Raw genomic sequence first — 24,437 nt, 5'->3', positions numbered from 1 at the left:
TACCTGTACTCCCCCCCCCCCCCCCCCCTCTCTCTCTCTCTCTCTCTCTCTCTCTCTCTCTCTCTCTCTCTCTCTCTCTCTCTCTCTCTCTCCACCCTCTCCCCCTCCCTCCAAAGCCCCCCATATAATTATATATTATATTCCCTTCACTTCTTTTCTGTTCATAGAATTACTGTTAGGAGAGGTAATGCAGGATGATAATGCAGTATCTGCCTCGTGTAACGTCAGCAGTGGACGGCGAAAGGCCGCGTGGGGAGCTCTGGCAGGCAGGCAGACAGACAGACAGACAGATAGATCACCGCCGCGGGCCGGTGTGTGGTGCCTGGGCGACAGCCGCCGACGTTCTCTCGAGGCCGCAGCTGCCTGGCCTCCTGCGTGGCCCCAGACTCACTCAGTACTGTCCCGTTACAGGGTCAGCTGCCAACTTCTGGGGCAAGACCACGAGGCAGAATCAAGTGACAGCAATACTTCAAAAGAGCAGACGGCAAACAAACGAAAAACATTTATTCGCCTCGAGTAGTCTGAGCAATTGCCGTCCATCCGAGAAGGAAACTGCATACAGGGGCGCAATACGACCAATTCTACTGTACTATTCCACCGTTTGGAGTCTTTATAGAAGTACTCACGACAGCAGACATAGAAGGAATTCAGAGACGCGATGGTATCGTCGTAACGGTTAGGTGTAGCATATGCTAATGTGCATTACAGGTCATCGGAGCACCCAAATGGGAATCTATGTGAGAAACGCGACGTTGGTCTCATAAAACACTGTTGGCTAACTCTAGATAGCCACTACCCGACCGCGCAAGATGGGAGAACGACGGTTCAAACCCCCGTCCGCCCGTCCTGATTTAGGATTTCCGTGATTTCCCCAAATCGCTTCTGGCAAATACCGAGATGGTTCTTTCGAAAGGGCACGGCCGACTTCCTTCCCCATCCTTCCCTAATCCGGTGGGACCGATGACTTCCAACCACTACCCGACAGAAGACCGTGCGGGAGTTGTGCAGCCACAATCCTATACCCCCTAAGACACAATAAAAATAAAACGAGACAGGTTACGGCGCGTATCCTCACAGACAGGTAGTCATTCTTCGTTCGCACGATACACAATCAGGATAGGACACTCCGTGGCTAGTATCTGAGAGTAGCAACGTGGGAATGTATACGGAGGTGTAATACAGGCTGGCGCAGGCTTGTGCGGTACTACTCCCCGGCAGGCGTAGTCACTTCTGACACTCCTTGTAGAAGAAATCAATGCTGCTGGAATGTGCAGGAGAGGAGAAGTTCTGACGTGCAGTTGCTGCCGACCAGCCTGTGTTCACGACACGTCGGCGGAGTGCGGGAGGTGCAGCGCCTTGGGTGGCGGTGGTGGGCACTGCAGAGTCACACCCGGGTGTGCTCCTCACGAGACAGCGGTAGGAAGCTGAGCCATGTCACCAGATCTCACTCCCTCTCCCCCTCCCACCCTCCCTCCCTCCCTCTCACGCTCCACCATTTCCGTACACGTCCATACCGTCTCAGACACTCCACTGCGTACTAACATTTCGGTGTACGCACGCTCCAGATGCACCCATGAAAACGGCTCACAGCATTGTATTAATGAATCATATGGCCATCTGTTAGCAATGGATAAGGCAATATTTGTTTTGCCAGAACCGTTCTGCCTCTGTTTATTAGGCCATCGTCAGTGGCCTCAAATACAAGTGCATTTTCATTTCTGTGTGGCACTCTCATCTTACATATTCTATTGACCATGTAATTTACAAACAGTTCTGATCTTAGACACCTTTGTTTCAGTATATTTTTATTAGTTAGTGTGATTGTTCATGTTCTACTTGTGTTCTTGCTGAACTGTTGGCGAAGCTGCTGTTCCCTCTGTATCACTAACCATCATTTTCATCACGACACACACACACACACTAACACACACACATACCTTTGTCCTTAGACGCGGCACAATATACACGCTACAGATCGCAACACTTCATAAACACTTCGTAACATGAACAACTTCACAGCTTCTGTGCAGTTTGTGTGCTATGCTGATCGTTCATATGGCTCTAAGCACTGTGGGACTTAACATCTGAGGTCATCAGTCCCCTATGCTTAGAACTACTTAAACCTAAGGACATCACACACATCCATGCCCGAGGCAGGATTCGAACCTGTGACGGTAGCAGCAGCGCGTTTCCGGATTGAAGCGCCTAGAACCGCTCGGCCACAGCAGCCGGCGCTGCTGTGCTGAAAATGGTACTTATTGATACAGGCGGAACACCAGTTTCACCAGCAGTTCAGCAAGAACACATGTGGGACATCATCAACGAGCACAGTAACCAATAAAAAATATATTGAAACAGAGGTGCCTAGATGAGAACTGTTTGTAAATGACACCGACAATAGAATATCTAACCCACTGATGATACCCTAATATACTGAGGCGAAACGGATCTGCTGAAAGAATTATTGCATTATTCAGTTGCAAAGAAACGGTTATAGCCTGTTGTTGTTGTTGTTGTTTTTGTTGTTGTGGTCTCCTTCGATGCAGTTCTCCATGTTACTCTATCCTGTGAAAGTCTTTTCATCTCCGAAAAACTACTGTAACCAATATCCTTCTGTAACTGCATACTCAATTCATCTTTTGGTCTCTCTCTACGATTTTTACCCCTGACACTGCTTTCGATAGTGATCGCTCTTCCTATAGAAAAGATTTTCCGTCTTCAGAAATGTCATAATACGTAAGCGTAGAACATGTCCCAAAATTGTGCAACAGACCGACGTTAGAGATGTAAGACCATAGTTTTTTTGCGTCTGTTCGACTGCCCTTGCAGAAAATGTGAATGACCTGTTCTTTTTTTCCAATCATTAGCAACGCCACGCTCCTCAAGAGAGTCTATAAAAACATTTCATGGCCAGGTCCACGCTTAACACTTATCTTCAGCCAAATTATTTCGCATTCCGTCTCTGTGCTAGTCTTACCAGATATGATCTTACGTTTTCTAGCTATAAACACGGCTCCACCACCAGCGTTCGAGCCATCTTTCTGATAAACATTCGAATCGGAATTTAGAATATCGTTGTTATTAACCTGCGATTTCACCCAGTCCGAAGTACTATGTGGGCATTGTTACCATTTATAAGCGAGTTATTTCCGGGACACTTTCAAAGACACTCCTGCAGTTAACTAACGGTATGTTAATGTTTTCTTTCTGCTGTGACGAATGCTATTCTGCCTCGACTCAAAAGACCTCTTATCGGGACCGAGCGAGGTGGCGCAGCGGTTAGCACACTGGACTCGCATTCGGGAGGACGACGGTTCAATCCCGCGTCCGTCCATCCTGATTTAGGTTCTCCGCGATTTCCCTAAATCTCTTCAGGCAAATGCCGGGATGGTTCCTTTGGCCAGGGCAGGGCCGACTTCCTTCCCCATCCTTTCCTAATACGATGAGACCTATGACCTTTCTGTTTGGTCTCCTCCCCCAAATCAACCTCCAACCAAGCTCTTATCGAGGCAGTGGGCGGATTTCTGTAACCTAAAAAAAAAAAAAAAAAAAAAAACCACCTGTGCACGCGACACGTACTCTGCTGACCTAATAGCCGCTTTCCGCGTGTAGAACACGCCTGACCTATTAAGGGGGTACCCCAGAATTCTCCACGCGACAGCGGAGGTGGAGAAACTTGCATCTGGTACTGTCGCAGAATCGTCTGAGCCTCTGGTTTAAACCTTCCACTCTGCCCCAGACCAAAGGAGAGTGATCGGTTCTTGTAAGAACGCTGCAAACCAATCGATGTGTCTCTACACCACGGGTGCGACTAGCAGTCTTCAACAAACCAGCCGGCCGCCTGCAGGAACCAGAGACAGCCTCTGAACCCAGGCGGCAGGGGTCATTCGTGCCTACATGAACCACGATTTGCAGCAAGCTGTACCCAGTGCGCTCGATAGCCGCTGACAGAACTTCCTCCATATCGCAAAATTCGAACGTGCGACCGTAGCAGCAGCGCGGTTCCTGACTGAAGCGCCTAGAACCGCTCGGCCACAGCTGCCGGCCCTCCATATCTCGGACGGGACTCTCCGACAGGGAAAAAGAGTGGACACTAGCCTTCTTTCCCGACCTGCCCGATATTTGCCTGAGAGACTCCATCACCCGTCAAGCACTGGAGCAGTCTCACCCTCTCAGGAAGATCGGTCCCAGTTCCAACAAGTGAGGCTTCCCGTGCTGGCTCAGATGTACTTCTAGGCAGCAGACAGTACAGCAGACCTGTTTTTAAGAGGTAAAGCGACAGTCCTGGGACCTTTATCCACTTTCGCCTTCCGCTCAGAGATTCGCGACCCTGCCACTCTTCGCCAATTATCGTCAGGTAACCGCTGATCGGCCTGGAGGCGCGGCCGCAGTTGGGATCCCAGGTAGTGCGCCGTGGGCACCAGACGTGCCGAAGCGCTCGCCTCAGCTGCCTGTGTCGCCGGAGCCCAGGGCAGCAGCTTGAAACCTGTCGACAGTGGCCAACACAGCTTGCAGCTGTTTTCGTATAATGGCCAACTCGCCGTGCATCCGTACACAATAAGCGCAGTCCCTACCCATCTTTAGTTTATAAACAAGAAATCGAAAAGAAGTTCTGGTATCTTTATGCCGGCATTGAAGGCAGTACTAATAAACAAAGTGGTAAAATGAAATCAGAGAGCTGGTATATTAATAGTAGCTCACTGAAGACAAGTGCACAGCAGACAGGAAGACAACGAAAGAAACAGGTCGCAGGGAAACAAAGTCGAGAGTTTGATGTCCGGCCGACAGCGAGGTCACCACAGGCCGCGCACAAAACCAGCCGCGGACTTTTGGGTGAAACGATCCCTAATTTAGGTAAAGTGGTTTCCTACGTCAGTCAAGTCACGGACTGGGTTCCCTGAGCAGTCTCAGAATAAGACACGTAACTAGAAGAAGGCCATTTGTATAAGACAACCGCCACGATCTCGAGATAGATAGCTACCGGTCTCCGATTACGCGTTAGGCGTGTTGCGACTGTCTGACTGCTGCCTGTGAGGCTGTACGGAGATTGATGTACCATCGTGGAACTTGTGATCAGCATCTCGCCAGTCGCTCCAGCCGATATTGCTAGTAGACGAAGCCTGGCGAGGCCGCCGCTCCTCAGTTCGCCTCGCGAGACTGAGAGGACACCGTCCAGATCTCTCTACCTCGTGACCATTCCAGATAGTACTCCATATCGAACCCGGGTCCTTCAATATCGAAGGCAGGGACGCTAACCATTCGGCTACAGAGGCGATCTAAAGAGTGTGGTTACATGTCAAGAGCTATCGAACGTAGGCAAGTTTATCGATGTATGGTTCTGTGGGTCTCTTGTACAATGGGCTCCAGACTCGCTTCGTGCAGTACACACATCGCGAAACTTATAACCGGCATTAAAAAAGTTTCCTTTCGAAGGCCGCACAGTCCAGAATCCGCATGCCATTCAGGCAAAGTCGCCGTCAGCATTGAGATAACCACTCCACGGATGCACCAGGTTGAAGATACTCATTTGGTAAAACACCGTTTCCTGCTACGTCAAGAAGTTCGCAACTGTCCACATCCACATCTGCGTGTTTACTGTACAAACCACAATTAAGTGTATGGCAGAGGGTTGATCGAACCAGATTCGAGCTACTTTTGCACCATTCCACTATCGAACAGCGCGCGGGGAAAACGAATACTTAAATGTCTCCGTGCGGGTTCTGATTTCACTTTTTTCATTATGATGATCATTTCTGCCTTTATTTGTAGGTGGGCGCCAATAAAATGTTTTCGAACATTGAGGAGAAAGTTGGTGACTGAAATTTCACGAGAAGATCCTGCCGCAATGAGGAATAGCTTTGTTTCAATGACTTCCACCCCAGTTCGTGTATCGTGTCAGACAGGCGGCCGCTCGAATCCTTATAATCCTTCGGACGTATGTCGGTGCTTACACTGTATAATCGCATCAGAATCGCTCTATATTTCATATGCGCTATAGCAACGTTCTCAAACGGAGACTTTCTGATCTCCGCTTATACGAAACGGCCTACGATTTCAAAATATATCTGAAGATCATGAATTTCAGAAGTATTGTATCATAAAGCAAACAAGATAAAAAATTTGAAAGAACCTGGTCAATTATTATGAGATATGATTTGTCAAAAAGTAAGAAATAGAAGCACCTCATTTGCTGTATATGATATTCAAAGGCGCGTCAAAACATGATTTTATTGACACCTCATTTGCTTTGCTAGCATCTCCTGTTCTCGAAATGTGGTAAATTTAGGACTTGATTCGAAGGGAGTCTTCTTCACAGTCAAATTTCACACCAATGTAACTTTTTATGTGCAAAATAGCTAGGCCCTGCAGAAATGAACGTTTTTTTCCATATCTAGCAGGAACCGTTCGTGAAATATTTCAATTTTCCCTCAAATCACTAATTAAGTTTAGTTAATTACTCTGACTAGTTTCAAGCAATAATTTTTGTTTTGTAAACCCAGACCTCACACTGGTCAATATGTTATCCAATTCCTCCATTTCCCATTCTTAGTTTGGCTATGAAAATTCGGACAAAGATTTTCCCTCAAATTACTAATTAATTTTTTCTTAACTGTGTTTATTACTTCCAAGCAAAAACATCGTGTTCTCCAAAATTACAGCTCGCGCTGTTCAGTTTCATTCCCCTTTCCCCTTTCTCCATTTCCCACTGCACAAATTTGGGCAAAAACTCATTGTCTAATTTGTATATATTGGAAGCAGGACGCGAAAAGCTGAATCAGATGAGATGCACAAGACTGAAAACTGTTGTTCTAGACTTTCTGTAGTCAGCAAAGTGTGATTAATTAGAGCCAAATCGTGGAGGTGGTTACACTTCCCTTATTGTACACTAGTTGAATTAAATTCCTGTGCAGTTGTAATTACAGAAATTCTTATTTCGCAAATGCTACAGTTGGCAATCGTTGTCGGCAATATACTTACGTATGGCTAAAAGGAGCACATTTTTGTTATTCTGTTACGCAAAAAGTATACTTATTCACCTTAATTAAAAATTCTTAACTGTAACCGATAGAAATGCAGTTGCGTAAAAACGAATTACCTTCTACAAAAACTAGAATCAATGAGAAGTAGATAAGAGCGAGACTGCAAAGTGAAATGTTCGGCGGCCAGTCAGCGCCCGGTGGGTCACAGGACTTTCCTGTCTCTTGTGAGTTCTTTCACCTCTGGCAGCGGTTTGTGAAAGTGGAAAGAGCGAAGATGGAGCGCGGGTCGCAGTCCGCGTTAATGTGCGGGCGGGCCCCGCAATGACTGGCCGGCTGTAGAAGCTCAAGGGTCGGACGGAAGGAGGATGCGGCGTCGCCACCTCTGGCATGACCGCGCCCATTCCAGTACACTACAGTACGGTACCGAGCTGTTCTGCCGACCTTAGCGAGGGAAACGGCTCTGCATTTTCTGACGTTCGCAATAAAGTCGGCTGAAAGTAGCCACCGTCCCACGCAGGTCGAGCACGGTAACTTAACTCAAAGCTTCTCTCCCAGCTGAACTGACATGCGCCATGTTCCCACTTCACTAAAATTTCTAAATATCACACTGTCCCGACGTCGTTTAATTAACTTTCCGAAAGTAAACTATGAATGTACACTACTGGCCATTAAAATTGTTACACCACGAAGATGACGTGCTACAGACGCGAAATTTAACCGACAGGAAGAAGACGCTGTGATATGCAAATGATTAGCTTTTCAGAGCATTCACACAAGGTTGGCGCCAGTGGCGCTGACATGAGGAAAGTTTCCAACCGATTTCTCATACACAAACAACAGTTGACCGACGTTGCCTGGTGAGAACGTTGTTGTGATGCCTCGTGTAAGGAGGAGAAATGCGTACTATCACGTTTCTGACTTTGATAAATGTCGGATTGTAGGCTATCGTGATTGCGGTTTATCGTACCGCGACATTGCTGCTCGCGCTGGTCGAGATCCAATGACTGTTAGCAGACTATGGAATCGGTGGGTTCAGGAGAGTAATACGGAACGCCGTGCTCTATCCCGACGGCCTCATATCACTAGCAGGCAAGATGACAGGCATCTCAATCCGCATGGCTGTAACGGATCGTGCAGCCACGTCTCGATCCCTGAGTCAACAGGTGGGGACGTTTGCAAGACGACAACAACCGACCATCTGCACGAACAGTTCGACGACGTTTGCAGCAGCTTGGACTATCAGCTCGGATAACATGGCTGCGGTTACCCTTGACGCTGCATCACAGACAGGAGCGCCTGCGATGGTATACTCAACGACGAACCTGGGTGCACGAATGGCAAAACGTCATTTTTTCGGATGAATCCAGGTTCTGTTCACAGCATCATGAAGGTCGCATCCGTGTTTGGCGACATCGCTGTGAAAGCACATTGGAAGCGTGTATTCGTCATCGCCATACTGGCGTACCACTCGGCGTGATGGTATGGGGTGCCACTGGTTACACGTCTCGGTCCCCTCTTGTTCGCACAGACGGCACTTTGAACAGTGGACGCTACATTTCAGATGTGTTACGACCCGAGGCTCTACCCTTCATTCGATCCCTGCGAAACCCTACATTTCAGCAGGATAATGCACAACCGGATGTTGCAGGTCCTGTACGGGCCTTTCTGGATACAGGAAATTTTCGACTCCTGCCCTGGCCAGCACATTCTCCAGCTCTCTCACCAATTGAAAACGTCTGGTGAATGGTAGCCGAGCAACTGGCTCGTCACAATACGCCAGTCACTACTCTTGGTGAACTGTGGTATCGTATTGAAGCTGCATGGGCAGCTGTACCTGTACACGCCATCCAAGCTGTGTTTGACTCAATGCCCAGGCGTATCAAGGCCGTTATTACGAGCAGAGGTGGTTGTTCTGGATACTGATTTCTCAGGATCTATGCACCCAAATTGCGTGAAAATGTAATCACACGTCAGTTCTAGTATAATATATTTGTCCAGTGAATTTTAATGGCCAGTAGTGCAGTATTCAGAGGAAACATTCGTAAAGATGGTCTCAATTGGCATCGGAGTTAGAAATAAACAAAATTGTTAGGATGAAAGAGTGTATAAAACAACAGGAACGGCGCTTTACGGTTGAAACAGATTAGGTGCACAAGACTGAAAACTGTTGTTCTAGACTTTCTGTAATCAGCAAAGTTTTCTCGAAGAAAACGAATGAGTTTCAGGAAACAGAATGAAGTTTAGGAAAGGTCATATTGGTTAAAAGTACTTGTTTTCTAAATAAAATCGCTTTTTCTTGCTGCAACTTTATTTGTTTTTCCCAGACGCGTTTCGCCGTTTTTTTGATCTAAGGCATCATCAGTGGGATGGTTCGCTGTGATCTGTGTTTCCTCTCATCTTGCCTGGAGGTCGCACTACCATTTTATTACCGACACATAAGCACAGTTGTGTATTCTGAACTTTTTTACGCTGTTCACCATCGCTCTTTCCGCGAATGGAGGAGGAGTGGCAGTGGTATACCGAGTACTCTGGTGATATACCAAGTACTCTGACCTGCGGAATATGTGAGCAGAACCAGCCTACTCAATCCATTCTGCTGTACGTGTGAGACAGTTCCTCCTAACCCACGGCGGGGTCCGCCAGACGCGGTCCTCGTCGTGTCGATCAGAACGCTACCTGTCTCACTGGAGGACCTACCTCGCCGTGTTTACGGCGCCCGTCCCGTTACTCGAGTCTGCGGTTAGAGCCGCGTCTCAATTCTCGACGACCTCGCGCCGGCGCTAAGTCCTGCAGGCGTGTTCAGACACCGCCTGACGCAACAACTCTGCGTGGCCCCAACACTCGCCCGTCCTGAGCGTGATCGCTGCAGCTGCACGACACACGCACGCGCACACACATATCCGGAATGCGGGGTCGTACTTGTGACGGACACCAGCTGATTTCAAGTCGACCTCGACGCATTTTCCGCGGACAGTCCCCATCCTGGTTTATCTTGTACGTGGAGGGTCCATTCGCTGCGAATGTCTCTACACCTGCTTTCTTCAAAACCTTCAAATGCGAAGTGGAGGGTGCTTCATTACATGTTAGACATTCGTCCAGCTCCATTCATGGCTGGAACGCCATAAATACCAGAGCATTAGCAGTGGCTGTCGTGAAATACCCTACTGGCCTTTAAAATTGCTACACCAAGAAGAAATGCAGATGATAAACGGGTCTTCATTGGACAAAGATATTATACTACAACTGACATGTGATTACATTTTCACGCAATTTGGGTGCATAGATCCTGAGAAATCAGTACCCAGAACAACCACCTCTGGCCGTAATAACGGCCTTGATACGCCTGGGCATTGAGTCAAACACAGCTTGGATGGCGTGGAAAGGTACAGCTGCCCATGCAGCTTCAGCACGATACCACAGCACATCAAGAGTAGTGACTGGCGTATTGTGACTAGCCAGCTGCTCGGCCACCACTGAACAGACGTTTTCAATTGGCGAGAGATCTGGACAATGTGCTGGCCAGGGCAGCAGTCGAACATTTTCTGTATCCAGAATGGCCCATACAGGACCTGCAACATGCGGTCGTGCATTATCCTGCTGAAATGTAGGGTTTCGCAGGGATCGAATGAAGGGTAGAGCCTCGGGTCGTAACACATCTGAAATGTAGCGTCCACTGTTCAAAGTGCCGTCAATGCGAACAAGAGGGGACCGAGGGACCGAGACGTGTAACCAATGGCACCCCATACCATCACGCCGGTGTTATGCCAGTATGGCGATGACAAATACACACTTCCAGTGTGCGTTCACCGCGATGTCGCCAAACACGGATGCGACCATCATGATGCTGTGAACAGAACCTGGATTCATCCGAAAAAATGACGTTTTGCCATTCATGCACCCAGGTTCGTCGTTGAGTACACCATCGCAGGCACTCCTGTGATGCAGCGTCAAGGGTAACCGCAGCCATGTTATCCGAGCTGATAGTCCAAGCTGCTGCAAACGTCGTCGAACTGTTCGTGCAGATGGTCGGTTGTTGTCTTGCAAACGTCCCCATCTGTTGACTCAGGGATCGAGACGTGGCTGCACGATCCGTTACAGCCATGCGGATGAGATGCCTGCCATCTTGCCTGCAAGTGATACGAGGCCGTCGGGATCGAGCACGGCGTTCCGTATTACCCTCCTGAACCCACCGATTCCATATTCTGATAACAGTCATTGGATCTCGACCAACACAAGCAGCAGTGTCGCGATACGATAAACTGCAATCACGATAGCCTACAATCCGACCTTTATCAAAGTCGGAATCGTGATGGTACGCATTTCTCCTCCTTACACGAGGCATCACAACAACGTTCTCACCAGGCAACGCCGGCCAACTGCTGTTTGTGTATGAGAAATAGGTTGGAAACTTTCCTCATATCAGCACGTTGTAGGTGTCGCCACCGGAGCTAACCTATTGTGAATGCTCTGAAAAGCTAATCATTTGCGTATCACAGCATGTTCTTCCTGTCTGTTAAATTTCGCATCTGTAGCATGTCATCTGCGTGGTGTAGCAATTTTAATGGCCAGTAGTGTAATATAAACAATGATCACTAGATCTGTGGTTATTTAGTGATTTATTTATTTCATTAACAGTACAGAGTAACCTACCTCCTTGAAATGTAAGATGTCAGATTCTTCTAAATCTAACAGCAAAGACATGTCATTATTACAATCTAATTGATAAACAGTTGTTAATGCTTTTTTAAACAATATAAACAACATAATATATAAAAATTTCTCTATGGTTACAGCGAATTGAATGCTTAACAGTTGTTAAATTGGTTCAGTATAATCTACATCTACATCCACATCATTGCCACCTAATGATGTATGATGGAGGGTACTTTCGGTACCACTACCAGATCCCTCCAACCCTGTTCCACTCGCGAAAAGTGCGTGAGAAGAATGATTGTCGGCAAGCCTCTGTATTGGTTCTAATTTCTCGAATTTTCTCCTCGTAGTCAATACGCGAGATGTATGTGGGGGGACGTAATATGTTGTCTGACTCCTCCTGAAAAGTGCTGTCCCGAAATTTCAGTAGCAAATCTCTCCGTGATGCACAACACCTGTCTTCTAACGTCTGCCAGTGGAGTTTGTTTAGCATCTCCGTAACGCTCTCTCTTCAGCTAAACGATCCCATGACGAAGTGCGCCGTTCGTCGTTGGATCTACTCTATCTCCTCTATCAGTCCTACCTGATAGGGATCAAATATAGATGAACAATACTCAAGAATCGAGCGAACAAGCGCCTTATGAGCCACTTCTTTCGTGGATGAGTTACATTTCCTTAAGATTCTTCCGATGAATCTGTGTATGGTGTCTGCTTTTCCCACTATCTGTTTTATGTGGTCATTCCACTAAAGGTAGCTCTGGATAGTTACGCCTAGATATTTTACGGCCGACGTTGTCTCCAGCTGTTTGTCATCAATAGTGTAGCTTTCTCTATGTATGCGCAATATGTTACATTTATTTACATTCAGGGTCAGCTGCCAGAGCCAGCACCATTCATCAATTCTCTGCAGGTCGTTCTGCAAATTCTTTCTATCTTCTGGCGTTGCTACTTTGGTATAGACAACTGCATCATCTGCTAATAGCCTTAAAGAGCATTCGACCTTTCTACTAGATCATTTTGAACAGCAACGATCCTATCACACTTCCCCATTGTACTCCGGATATTACCTTCACACCTGTCGGTTTAGTTTCGTTAAGACCGACGTGTTGAGTTCCATCTGCAAGAAAGTCTTCAATCCAATCCCAAGTTTGCTCCGATTCTCCGTAAACACGTATTTTTTTCATTAACCGGCAATGCGGGACGGTGCAAATGCGTTACTGAAATCAAGGAAGATAATCAATAATTTTTTCTGTCTAGTTGATGAGAATATAATTTATATAATGCAAATGTCAAAGGAAAATAAAAAATTTAATACAATGAGTGTGGTGAAAATAAGTTGCAATATGTAGAGGGAAGTGATATACTACACTCCTGGAAATTGAAATAAGAACACCGTGAATTCATTGTCCCAGGAAGGGGAAACTTTATTGACACATTCCTGGGGTCAGATACATCACATGATCACACTGACAGAACCACAGGCACATAGACACAGGCAACAGAGCATGCACAATGTCGGCACTAGTACAGTGTATATCCACCTTTCGCAGCAATGCAGGCTGCTATTCTCCCATGGAGACGATCGTAGAGATGCTGGATGTAGTCCTGTGGAACGGCTTGCCATGCCATTTCCACCTGGCGCCTCAGTTGGACCAGCGTTCGTGCTGGACGTGCAGACCGCGTGAGACGACGCTTCATCCAGTCCCAAACATGCTCAATGGGGGACAGATCCGGAGATCTTGCTGGCCAGGGTAGTTGACTTACACCTTCTAGAGCACGTTGGGTGGCACGGGATACATGCGGACGTGCATTGTCCTGTTGGAACAGCAAGTTCCCTTGCCGGTCTAGGAATGGTAGAACGATGGGTTCGATGACGGTTTGGATGTACCGTGCACTATTCAGTGTCCCCTCGACGATCACCAGTGGTGTACGGCCAGTGTAGGAGATCGCTCCCCACACCATGATGCCGGGTGTTGGCCCTGTGTGCCTCGGTCGTATGCAGTCCTGATTGTGGCGCTCACCTGCACGGCGCCAAACACGCATACGACCATCATTGGCACCAAGGCAGAAGCGACTCTCATCGCTGAAGACGACACGTCTCCATTCGTCCCTCCATTCACGCCTGTCGCGACACCACTGGAGGCGGGCTGCACGATGTTGGGGCGTGAGCGGAAGACGGCCTAACGGTGTGCGGGACCGTAGCCCAGCTTCATGGAGACGGTTGCGAATGGTCCTCGCCGATACCCCAGGAGCAACAGTGTCCCTAATTTGCTGGGAAGTGGCGGTGCGGTCCCCTACGGCACTGCGTAGGATCCTACGGTCTTGGCGTGCATCCGTGCGTCGCTGCGGTCCGGTCCCAGGTCGACGGGCACGTGCACCTTCCGCCGACCACTGGCGACAACATCGATGTACTGTGGAGAACTCACGCCCCACGTGTTGAGCAATTCGGCGGTACGTCCACCCGGCCTCCCGCATGCCCACTACACGCCCTCGCTCAAAGTCCGTCAACTGCACATACGGTTCACGTCCACGCTGTCGCGGCATGCTACTAGTGTTAAAGACTGCGATGGAGCTCCGTATGCCACGGCAAACTGGCTGACACTGATGGCGGCGGTGCACAAATGCTGCGCAGCTAGCGCCATTCGACGGCCAACACCGCGGTTCCTGGTGTGTCCGCTGTGCCGTGCGTGTGATCATTGCTTGTACAGCCCTCTCGCAGTGTCCGGAGCAAGTATGGTGGGTCTGACACACCGGTGTCAATGTGTTCTTTTTTCCATTTCCAGGAGTGTAGATTTGGATGTGTAATATATTCTAAGTAACTTGTTGGTTGATAATAGCCTATTTCTACCTACTTCAGGTGAGAAAGTCTCAGTAGAACATAGAGATATTCTCATGTGAAATGGTTTGTGCTCACGTATGCTTATTGTGTTTGTGTGTATTGTACATTACTGGGAGTGTTGCATGTGAGGACATTACATGATATTCAGCGGTTGTTTATTCGTCTTATTGTTGGTAGGTGTGGTATAATCTACGTGACACCTTAGAGACATACATGTGTTGTTGTACAGCTTGAGATGTGTGGTATCGTTCTTCGAGTGTGAGCCAGTTAAAGTTTATCAATGTTTCTGTCACATTCTGTCGCCACTCGAGCTAGCCAGTGACAAGTGGCGGCTGTTTTTCTTTTGTGTGCGCTAGATGAGAAGACGTGATGGTGTGGCATCATTGTCTGGCCGCCTGCAGCAATGCTTACTGCTCGCTGCGACTTCGGCAACTTGCGCGTCGATGAAGACGAGGCGATATGATGAGCACAATTCAAACACTTAGAGAAAACTCCGACCCGACCGGGAATCGAACCCGGGACGCTGCGATACTAACCACTAGACCACGAGTTGCGATATATATGTCCTGTTAGTTCGAATTGATATGTGACCCATACACTTAAGAGGTATTTCAATGCGGACCGTACTAGAATTTTATTCACAGTCTGTTTTGGAAATGGACCACAGTTTTTCACTGTCCTACCAGTCGATCATACCCTGCCATTTGCTTTATGTAGAACTGAGAATATGTTCTCGTTCTGCTTGATAACTCTGTAGACTGTTAGTCCCTAATACTTGTACGACGGCCGGCTGGGGTGGCCGAGCGGTTCTAGGCGCTACAATCTGGAACCGCGCGACCGCTACGGTCGCAGGTTCGAATCCTGCCTCGGGCATGGATGTGTGTGATGTCCTTAGGTTAGGTTAGGTTTAAGTAATTCTGGCAACGGCCTTGTCGCAGTGGATACACCGGTTCCCGTGAGATCACCGAAGTTAAGCCGGCACTTGGATGGGTGGCCATCCAGCCGCCATGCACTGTTGCCATTTTTCGGGATGCACTCAGCCTCGTGATGCCAATTGAGGAGCTACTCGACCGAATAGTAGCGGCTTCGGTCAAGAATACCATCATAACGACAGGGAGAGCGGTGTGTTGACCCCAGGCCCCTCCGATCCGCATCCTCCTCGGAGGATGAAACGGCGGTCACTCGCTGGCCTGAAGACGGAGTTCTTTTAAGTAATTCTAAGTTCTAGGGGACTCATGACCTCAGAAGTTAAGTCCCATTGTGCTCAGAGCCCTTTTTGAATACTAACACAGCTGAACTGCCGCTGTTCGTTTCGACTTAAGCCGTTTGTCACGAAATGTTGCCGACATCACTTCCTCCCATAATAACCGCAACCGTAACAGCCCTGTCGCAGTCCACTGCGGAGAGAGCAGTACATCTAGGGTACTTCCGCTATCGCCCCTTGGAGATACGCTACAGGGATGAGCGTGCAGTCGTTCTTCCTAGCAGTAATACCCGCCTATCTCATACACTGTGACTAAGCAGAAGAGCATAAAAGTTTACACGTGTGTCTCCAATGTTTCTGGCGTCCCAATCATGGTGCTACTAATACTATACTATTCTGACAAATTTGAGGTTACTACCGTGTGCAACTCAATAAGTGCACATTCTGCTCTTCCAAGTTCTTTGGTGTCTCCGGCTCAGTTACTACGTCATCGGCAAACTTCAAAGCCTTTATTTCTTTTCCCCGAACTTTAAAATTCCTTCTCCAAATTTCTCCTTGCTTGTTCAACGTACAGAATAGGCTGCATCCCTGACTCACTCGCTTCTCAATAACTGCATGCCTTTTACGCCTCTCGTATCTTACATCTGGTGTCTCCTTTCTGTACGAGTTGTAAATAACCATTCACTGCCTTTCTGCTACTTTTAGAATTTCAGAGAGTGTACTCAGTTCATATTGTCCAAAACCTAGAAATGTTATAAACGTAGCTTTAGCTTTCTTGGAACCGAGCGAGGTGGCGCAGTGGCTAGGTCATTGGACTTGCATTCGGGAGGACGACCGTTCAAACCCGCGTCCGGCCATCATGATTTAGGTTCAAAAATGGTTGAAATGGCTCTGAGCACTATGGGACTTAACATCTGTGGTCATCAGTCCCCTAGAACTTAGAACTACTTAAACCTAACTAACTTAAGGACATCACACACATCCATGCCCGAGGCAGGATTCGAACCTCCGACCGTAGCAGTCGCGCGGTTCCGGACTGAGCGCCTAGAACCGCTAGACCACCGCGGCCGGCATGATTTATGTTTTTCGTGACTTCCCTGAATAGCTTTAGGCAATTTCCGGGATGGTTCCTTCGACAGGCCGCGGCCGACTTCCTTCCCCATCCTTCCCTAATCAGACAGGACCGAAGACCTCGCTGTTTGGTCCCCTCCCCCAAGTGAACCAACCAACCTTTCTTGAACCTATGTTCAAGTCAAGTCGTGCAGTCAGTATACCGTCGCATGTTCTTACGTTTGTCTGAAGTTCAAACTGACATTCACCATGGTCGGCTTCCAGGAATTTCTCTATGGTTTTGTAAATAATTTGCTTCACTATGTTGTAAGCATGACTCACTAAATTTCTGGCTCTGTAATAGTCATACATGTACTCTCTTTTGTCTTCTTCGTTTGCAGCATTTTATACTTTGTTCTTTCCTCAAACTCAGTGTCTATTATGGTATTCAAGGATTTGTACTGGTCTCACTACCTACTTAATCGTCACTATTTGATCTCACCTGTCAATTTAGACATTGTCCCTCGATGCATATGTTCTCCAACGTATGTGTGCTAGCGTGTCCGTTAATTTATTCGTATGTGGAATTGGATAACTTGCCACTGCAGAAATGGTACACACAGGTATGTGGAGAGTGTCACTACAGAGTCACCTAAAATGGGAACGAAGCCTTTGGTGAACGTCTGTTCGCTTTTCATATTCAAAACTTCGTCCATCAACCTCGAGAGATAGGGGAGGGGGGCGGAAGAGAGTCTTGATTTAATCTGCAGCCTAAATGGCCACGTGGTTGTAACAGTGTCCACGTCTGAATGCGGAGCTGAGCCTCGTCGACTGGCAGCGTTGTTTGCAGAGAACGCGGCGCCAGTGCTGGCCCTGAGTCAGCGCTGCAGTGTGTGTGTCATCCGGCAGAGGGGAGCCGGGCCGAGATGTTCTCAGAAGGCAGGCCAGCCTCCCTGCTGCACTAACACTGCACTACGCTGCAGACTCACAAACCGACTACAGGGGAGCCGGCCGGTGTGGCCGAGCGGTTCTAGGCCCTTCAGTCCGGAAACGTGCTGCTGCTACGGTCGCAGGTTCGAATCCTGCCTCGGGCATGGATGTGTGTGATGTTCTTAGGTTAGTTAGGTTTAAGTAGTTCTAAGTTCTAGGGGACTATGACCTCCCATAATGCTCAGAACCAATTTTTTCGACTACAGGGGAACGGACAGTCTGCGTCATCTGAACCACAGCGCACTGCAGTGTGTGTAGCTGTTTGCTCCTGCTCCCTACGTATAAACCGCAGTGTCACGTACACTTTACACACCGACATGAGATTGAACCGACACAGTGTTACTGCTAACTGTTTCCCTAGTTCGTGCCATGCTGAATCACGTAGCGGTCAGGTACTGTCGCCAGTACGGCGGCAGGCAGGGTTCCTTTGCCTCGGACTTTGTGTGCGAGACGCGCGGACATAACTATGAAAACCTACAATGCGATGCGGGTACAATGCGCAAAAGGGCAGTCACAAATGGAGCTCTTCTGAAAGAGAGACACATGGAGTGTAAACTTAAGAGTTAGGAATTACTGTCCTGCTATATTTTTATGGGGAAATCATAAGAGGCTAATCAGCAGAACGCCAGAAGAACAGAACAGAAGTTTGCGAAATGTGGTGCTATAGAAGGATGACGAAGATGAGGTGAGCGTATCGGATAATTAATGAAGAGATCCTATCCCCGATGTTATTCAATCTGTATATTGAGCAAGCAGTAAAGGAAACAAAAGAAAGGTTTGGAGTAGGAATTAAAATCCATGGAGAAGAAATAAAAACTTTGAGGTTCGCCGATGACATTGTAATTTTGTCAGAGACAGCAAAGGACTTGGAAGAGCAGCTGAACGGAATGGACAGTGTCTTGAAAGGAGGGTATAAGATGAACATCAACAAAAGCAAAACGAGGATAATGGAATGTAGTCGAATTAAATCAAGTGATGCTCAGGGAATTAGATTACAAAATGAGACACTTAAAGTAGTAGATGAGTTTTGCTATTTGGGGAGCAAAATAACTGATGATGGTCGAAGTAGGGGGGATATAAAATGTAGACTGGCAATGGCAAGGAAAGCGTTTCTGAAGAAGAGAAATTTGTTAACATCGAGTATAGCTTGTAAGTGTGAGGAAGTCCTTTCTGAAAGTATTTGTATGGTGTGTAGCCATGTATGGACGTTCAAATGGCTCTAAGCACTATGGAACTTAACATCTGAGGTCATCAGTCCCCTAGACTTAGAACTGCTTAAACCTAACTAACGTAAGGACCTCACACACATCCATGCCCGAGGCAGGATTCGAACCTGCGACCGTAGCAATTGCGCGGTTCCGCACTGAATCGTCTAGAACCCCTCAGCCACAGTGGCCGGCCTGTATGAAGTGAAACATGGACGATAAATAGTTTAAACAAGAAGAGAACAGAAGGTTTCGAAATGTGGTGCTACAGTAGAATGCTGAAGACTGGATGGGTAGATTACGTAATTAATGATGAGGTACTGAATAGAATTGGGAGAAGAGTAATTTCTGGTACAACTTTACTAGAGGAAGGAATCGGTTGGTAGGACACATTCTGAGGCATCAAGGGATCGCCAATTTAATATAGCAGCAAAGCGTGGAGGGAGACCAATAGATGAATACACTAAGCAGATTCAGAAGGATGTAGGGTGCAGTGGTTACTTGGAAATGAAGAAGCTTGCACAGGTTAGAGTGACCCAAGCTAGCAACAAAAAACCAACGTCATATTATGGCCCCCGTCGTTCCATGCAACATTTGTCCCACAAACTTTTCACATACTATCATACTTTCGGAGTTATTCTAGATGGAAATAGTTAGTGACTCAATCTGTATAATACATTTCCTTCACTTTACGTCTATGGTCACAAATTTTTTGTCATCACACTACCGGTTTCGGCCTCAGATCTGTTTTATAAAAACATTTCCTAATATACTGGAGCCATATTGGCATCTTCAAGTGCTAAACATAAAATCAGCGCCAGCATCGTCAAGTGTATATAAATAATGGTGTATACCAGGGTCATCTTGTCAGCAGCACAACTGTTCAAAGCAAAGTCTGGTATATACCATTATTTCGATATCGCCGCGTGGGGTATACGTGCGGTCTGGGGCGCCTTGCCATGGTTCGCACGGCTCTCCCTACCGGAGGTTCGAGTCCTCCCTCGGCCATGGATGTGTGTGCTGTCCTTAGCATAAGTTAGTTGAAGTTAGATTAAGTTGTGTGTAAGGCTAGGGACGATGACCTCAGCAGTTTGCTCACATAGGAACTTAACACAAATTTAAACAAAAAAAAATTTCTATACATTTGATGATGCTGGCGCTGATTTTATGTTTAGCACTTGACGATGCCCCTATGGCTCCACTATATGAGGACATGTTTTTATAAAACAGATTTGATTTTTGTTATTATAGACCGAAACCAGTACTCTGATGACAAAAAATTTGTGACCATAGACGTAAAGTAAAAGAAATTTAACGAGGAATATGATGTCCTTTAAAAATTTCTACCTGACTGTGAACCCCAACCGTGAGAAACTGATGAGTTTTTTAAGTAGTCTGAGTTGAATGTCATTAAGAGCTAAGCTAAAACTAATACTAGAACTAAAAACGCACAATATACGAGCTGACCTAAGATCGTAACCACACCTAGCCAGTTTCGCTCGCGTTGACTTACCCAATCTGCGTAACGATGCTACGTGCAACATTGTGCACTTTCTCGAGAGTACAGTCTGCTGTTAAAATCCTAACTGATGTACAAAATAAACAGTGAACAGTACCTCAGGAAAGTGTGACTGCCTGCTCACTGCAAAAAGGGGGAAAAAAAGAAAAAAAAAAGACAACAGGATAACACATTAAATCCTTCTCCCTGATAGTTTACGGAATAAACTTGACGGTTCGCTAAATCTGAAAAGTACTAAGGTAATTGCGTCATCGTCTGCTAAGGACAGATCAGGTATTAAGTCAGAAGATGGTGTTTTGAGAAGTGTTTCCGCCGCCATTTCCGTGGTTTCTCGTTTGATCGGAGGAAGAGAGAGACAGAGACAGAGAGAGCCAGGCAAGGTGCAGAGGTCGTTGATCCCGCGGAGGGAGGAGGGAGGCTGCGGCAGAGACAGCCGCCCGCGAGGTATCGATTGTGGCGCCGGGGCGTGGCCAGTCCGCGTGGCGCCTGCCGCCACGTGTACGTGACCAGGGGCGGGTGCGGAGGCGGGGGCAGGGGGGCGAGGGATCGATGCCGTCGCGACGGGGGCGGCGGCGGCGGCGGTGGCTCAGGGCGCGGCGGCGAGGACCGAGGGCAGGAACCCGCCGCTGCCGCGTAAAACTCGGCCGTGTTTACACGTGCGGCCCGGCGGTTCTCAGCTCGTCACGTATTTTGCATGCACAACAGGTTACACCGGTGACTCTGGAGTTTTACACAGTGTCACTTAAATACTCCTTCAAGCTTCTTCTCAATTCTCACAGGACCAATAGTACAAACATATGGCCGATAGTATCTTTAGGTAACGGCCCTTGTCAAGTTTGAAATAAGCTATTTGCATAGTTACTTCACAGCCACCACGTCGGATTATCGGTCCTATATGCATTTCATCCGTTTATGGAGAGCTCCGCGCTCTTGCTCTTACTTCCAGAACATCACTAAGTGTAGGGTTCGCTGCAAAAAGGAAGTAGCCCCTGTTTTTTTATCCATTCGTAAACTAAAAGAAACCTTTCTGGAATGAATTTTCACTCTTAAGCAGAGTGTACTCTGATCTGAAACTTCCTGGAAGGTTACAGCTGTATGCCAGGGATGGACTCGAATACGGGATTTTTTTCCCCTTTCATGGGCAAGTCCTCTACTGACTGAGCCACTCAAGCACAGCTCACGACCAGCTTTCAAAGTAGTTTCAATGAAAAAAAGAAAACTATAGCCATTTCCTTCTTCTTCGCTACTGCCTTTATCTCGCATCGTGTGCAGGGTCGGCAGGGTTAAGTACGGATTTGGCATGGTTAAGTTAAGGGGTGGCCGGATGCCCTTCCTGCCGCCAGCCCGTACCCCCCAGGACGGAATTAGTGTACCCCAGCTGTCTGCGTCTAGTGTAAATCGTGAAATAGTGTGAATGTGTTTCAAATGTCTGCGAGTCGTGTAACTGAGACGGGACGTTGGGACCAGCCCAGTATTCACCTAGTAGGATGTGGGAAACCGCCTAAAAACCACATCCAGGCTGGCCGGCACACCGGCCGCCGTCGTTAATCCGCCGGGCGGATTCGATCCGGGGCCGGCGCGCCTACCCAAGTGCAGGAAGCAGCGCGTTAGCGCTCTCGGCTATCTTGGCGGATCGAAAAAAAAACTATAGTCATTATTTGCGTAAATTTTCTTAATGATGAATTTCCAAAATAGTTTTTGTATATTACGATAGTATTTTCACTCCAAAACATATGGTTCGTTATTGGAGCTACCTCTTTTCTTCCGCAAGACAGACAGACTGAACATTGTTTTAACAAACATATTTCATAACAAACACAGTTTAACGTCGTAATACTTTTTGCGTAATATTTGCACACAATTGAGAACCGCGTGGTGTGACTTGAACGGTTCATTCCTCTTCTGTAATTAACCTGACTAATTCAAATGAGAGATCTTAAATTAGTAATAAACATCTAGTAGGGACACTTTTTCACCATCGGAAAGTTTACCAAAACGTTGTGGTATTTACACATACAGTCAAGGCAGCAGTTCGGAGTATCTTATGCTTTCTGCTCTCAGTTTTTTACGTCTCGCCTTGTATACTGAACCGCTTCAAAAATGGTTCAATTTGCTCTAAGCACTGTGGGACTTAACATCTGAGGTCATCAGTCCCCTAGAACTTAGAACTACTTACACCTAACTAACCGAAGGACATCACACACATCCATGCCCGAGGCAGGATTCGAACCTGCCACCGTAGCAGCAGCGCAGTTCCAGACTGAAGCGCCCAGAACCGCTTGGCCACAGCGGCTGGCTGGACCGCTTCCTTCTATTTTGTTTTCATTTACTAGGTTTCAAAACAGTCCGCATCTTCCCAACGGACCAGTGACGGAGATACGTCGCCTTTCTTCTTCCGGATGACTCTTTACTCTTTCAAAACACAGCCAGTATGTTTATGAGGGAGAAGGGAAAAGACAGGGCACGGTTGACAAACACGCCGCCTCCCCTGTCGCACAACGCCGGCGCTGCCAGGTCTAGCCCCTCTGAGAGCGGCGGTAACTGAGTGTGGTATCAGCCAGTCTTACTGCCGCCTCACCCCTCCCGCCATGATGATAAACATTAGCGCCTAACTAAAGTTTAGAGTGAAAAAGAACTTTCTTTCAAAGCTGTTATCTTTAAAAATGAGGAAGAAATACAAATGAAATTTAGTTTTCGCAGGCGTTTCATTGAAGCGAGAGCTAATGAGTCTGTCAGGGAGCTGGTACTCCTTACTTCTAAGAATCTATTTCTGCAGAACGATGGAGCAGTTCTCTGTGTATCGCGAGTGTTAGCTACGGCTCTTCTCAGAAAATCGTCTGATTACACACAGACACGGCTCTGTGGTAAATATGCCACATCACGAGAGCGCGCACAGAACTGCCTCACTTAAAACCGTGTGCACGGATTTTCCCAGATGAGTTCATCAACCCGATTCCTACGGGTCTCGTCGGTTGCCGTACACGGTGATCCGCTGCGAGCTCTGTCAAACGTTTAGGTGAGCTCCACAGTTTCCTTCAGTACGAGCACGAACGACCCGACTTCACACATCAGTGATGTCGGTAAAATCATCGCCGTACACAGCTTTCACTCTTCTGTGGATTGCAGGTGGAGGCACGTTTCCTGCGGTCATTACCTGGATTACAACACGCTGTTTCTCACGCTCCGACGTAGTTACGTTACACACTCTCATCTTAGACGCCACAGTTCGGAGCCCTCTGGCCGCAGGGGGCTCTAAACTTGCGTCAGCGAAGCGGGGAAGTCGATCGAATAATATACGTGGCATGTAATACCACAGAATCCGCCCCGGTAGCTGAGTGGTCAACGCCACGGAATGTCATACCAAGGGAGCCCGAGTTCGATGCCCAGCTGGGTCGGAGATTTTCTCCTGTCACGGACTGGGTGTTGTGTTCTATTATCATGATCATGATCATCATCATCATCATCATCATCATCATCCCCATCGACACGCAAGTCGCCAACGTGGCGTCAACTCAAAAAACTTGGACATGCGAACGGTCTACCCGACGGGAGGTCCTAGCCACACGACATTTCATTTAATTTTTTACCCTAAACATTTGGAGAAGTTATTTTTCACCACGCCCTCGTGGTAGCCATTACATAGTTACTGTTGTCTTGTGATCTTCTGTCAGTTACTCTCTTTACCTGTTGCAATGTGAATGATGAACCCGTGACTGGTCCCTTGTGGGGACTTCCTACAACTCGGAGAAGTCATTTTCATGAGGTATTTCAGCATCAGTGACCTATAGAGGGTCTCCAAGGAGGAATGGTCAGTATCCAGGCATACAACAGCGATTATCACTCGAAGCAAAGAAGTCTAATGAACATGAACTGTAAAATGCAGCCGGAAAGAGTGGCCGAGCGATTCTAGGCTCTACAGTCTGGAACCGCGCGACCGCTACTGTCGCAGGTTCGAATCCTGCCTCGGGCATGGATGTGAGTGATGTCCTTAGGTTAG

General features: G+C 47.6%; 1 protein-coding gene across 1 annotated transcript in view; it reads left to right on the top strand.

The window, feature by feature from the left end:
- The window catches only part of LOC124788929 (3-phosphoinositide-dependent protein kinase 1), a 402,360-nt gene that overhangs the window by 179,124 nt on the left and 198,799 nt on the right, over nucleotides 1-24,437 (top strand). The window lies entirely within an intron of this gene.

Source organism: Schistocerca piceifrons, chromosome 3 (assembly GCF_021461385.2).
Source record: "Schistocerca piceifrons isolate TAMUIC-IGC-003096 chromosome 3, iqSchPice1.1, whole genome shotgun sequence".
Lineage (NCBI taxonomy): Eukaryota > Metazoa > Arthropoda > Insecta > Orthoptera > Acrididae > Schistocerca > Schistocerca piceifrons.
Note: the sequence above shows the minus strand (reverse complement) of the source record. Positions and strands in the feature narration are given on the sequence as shown.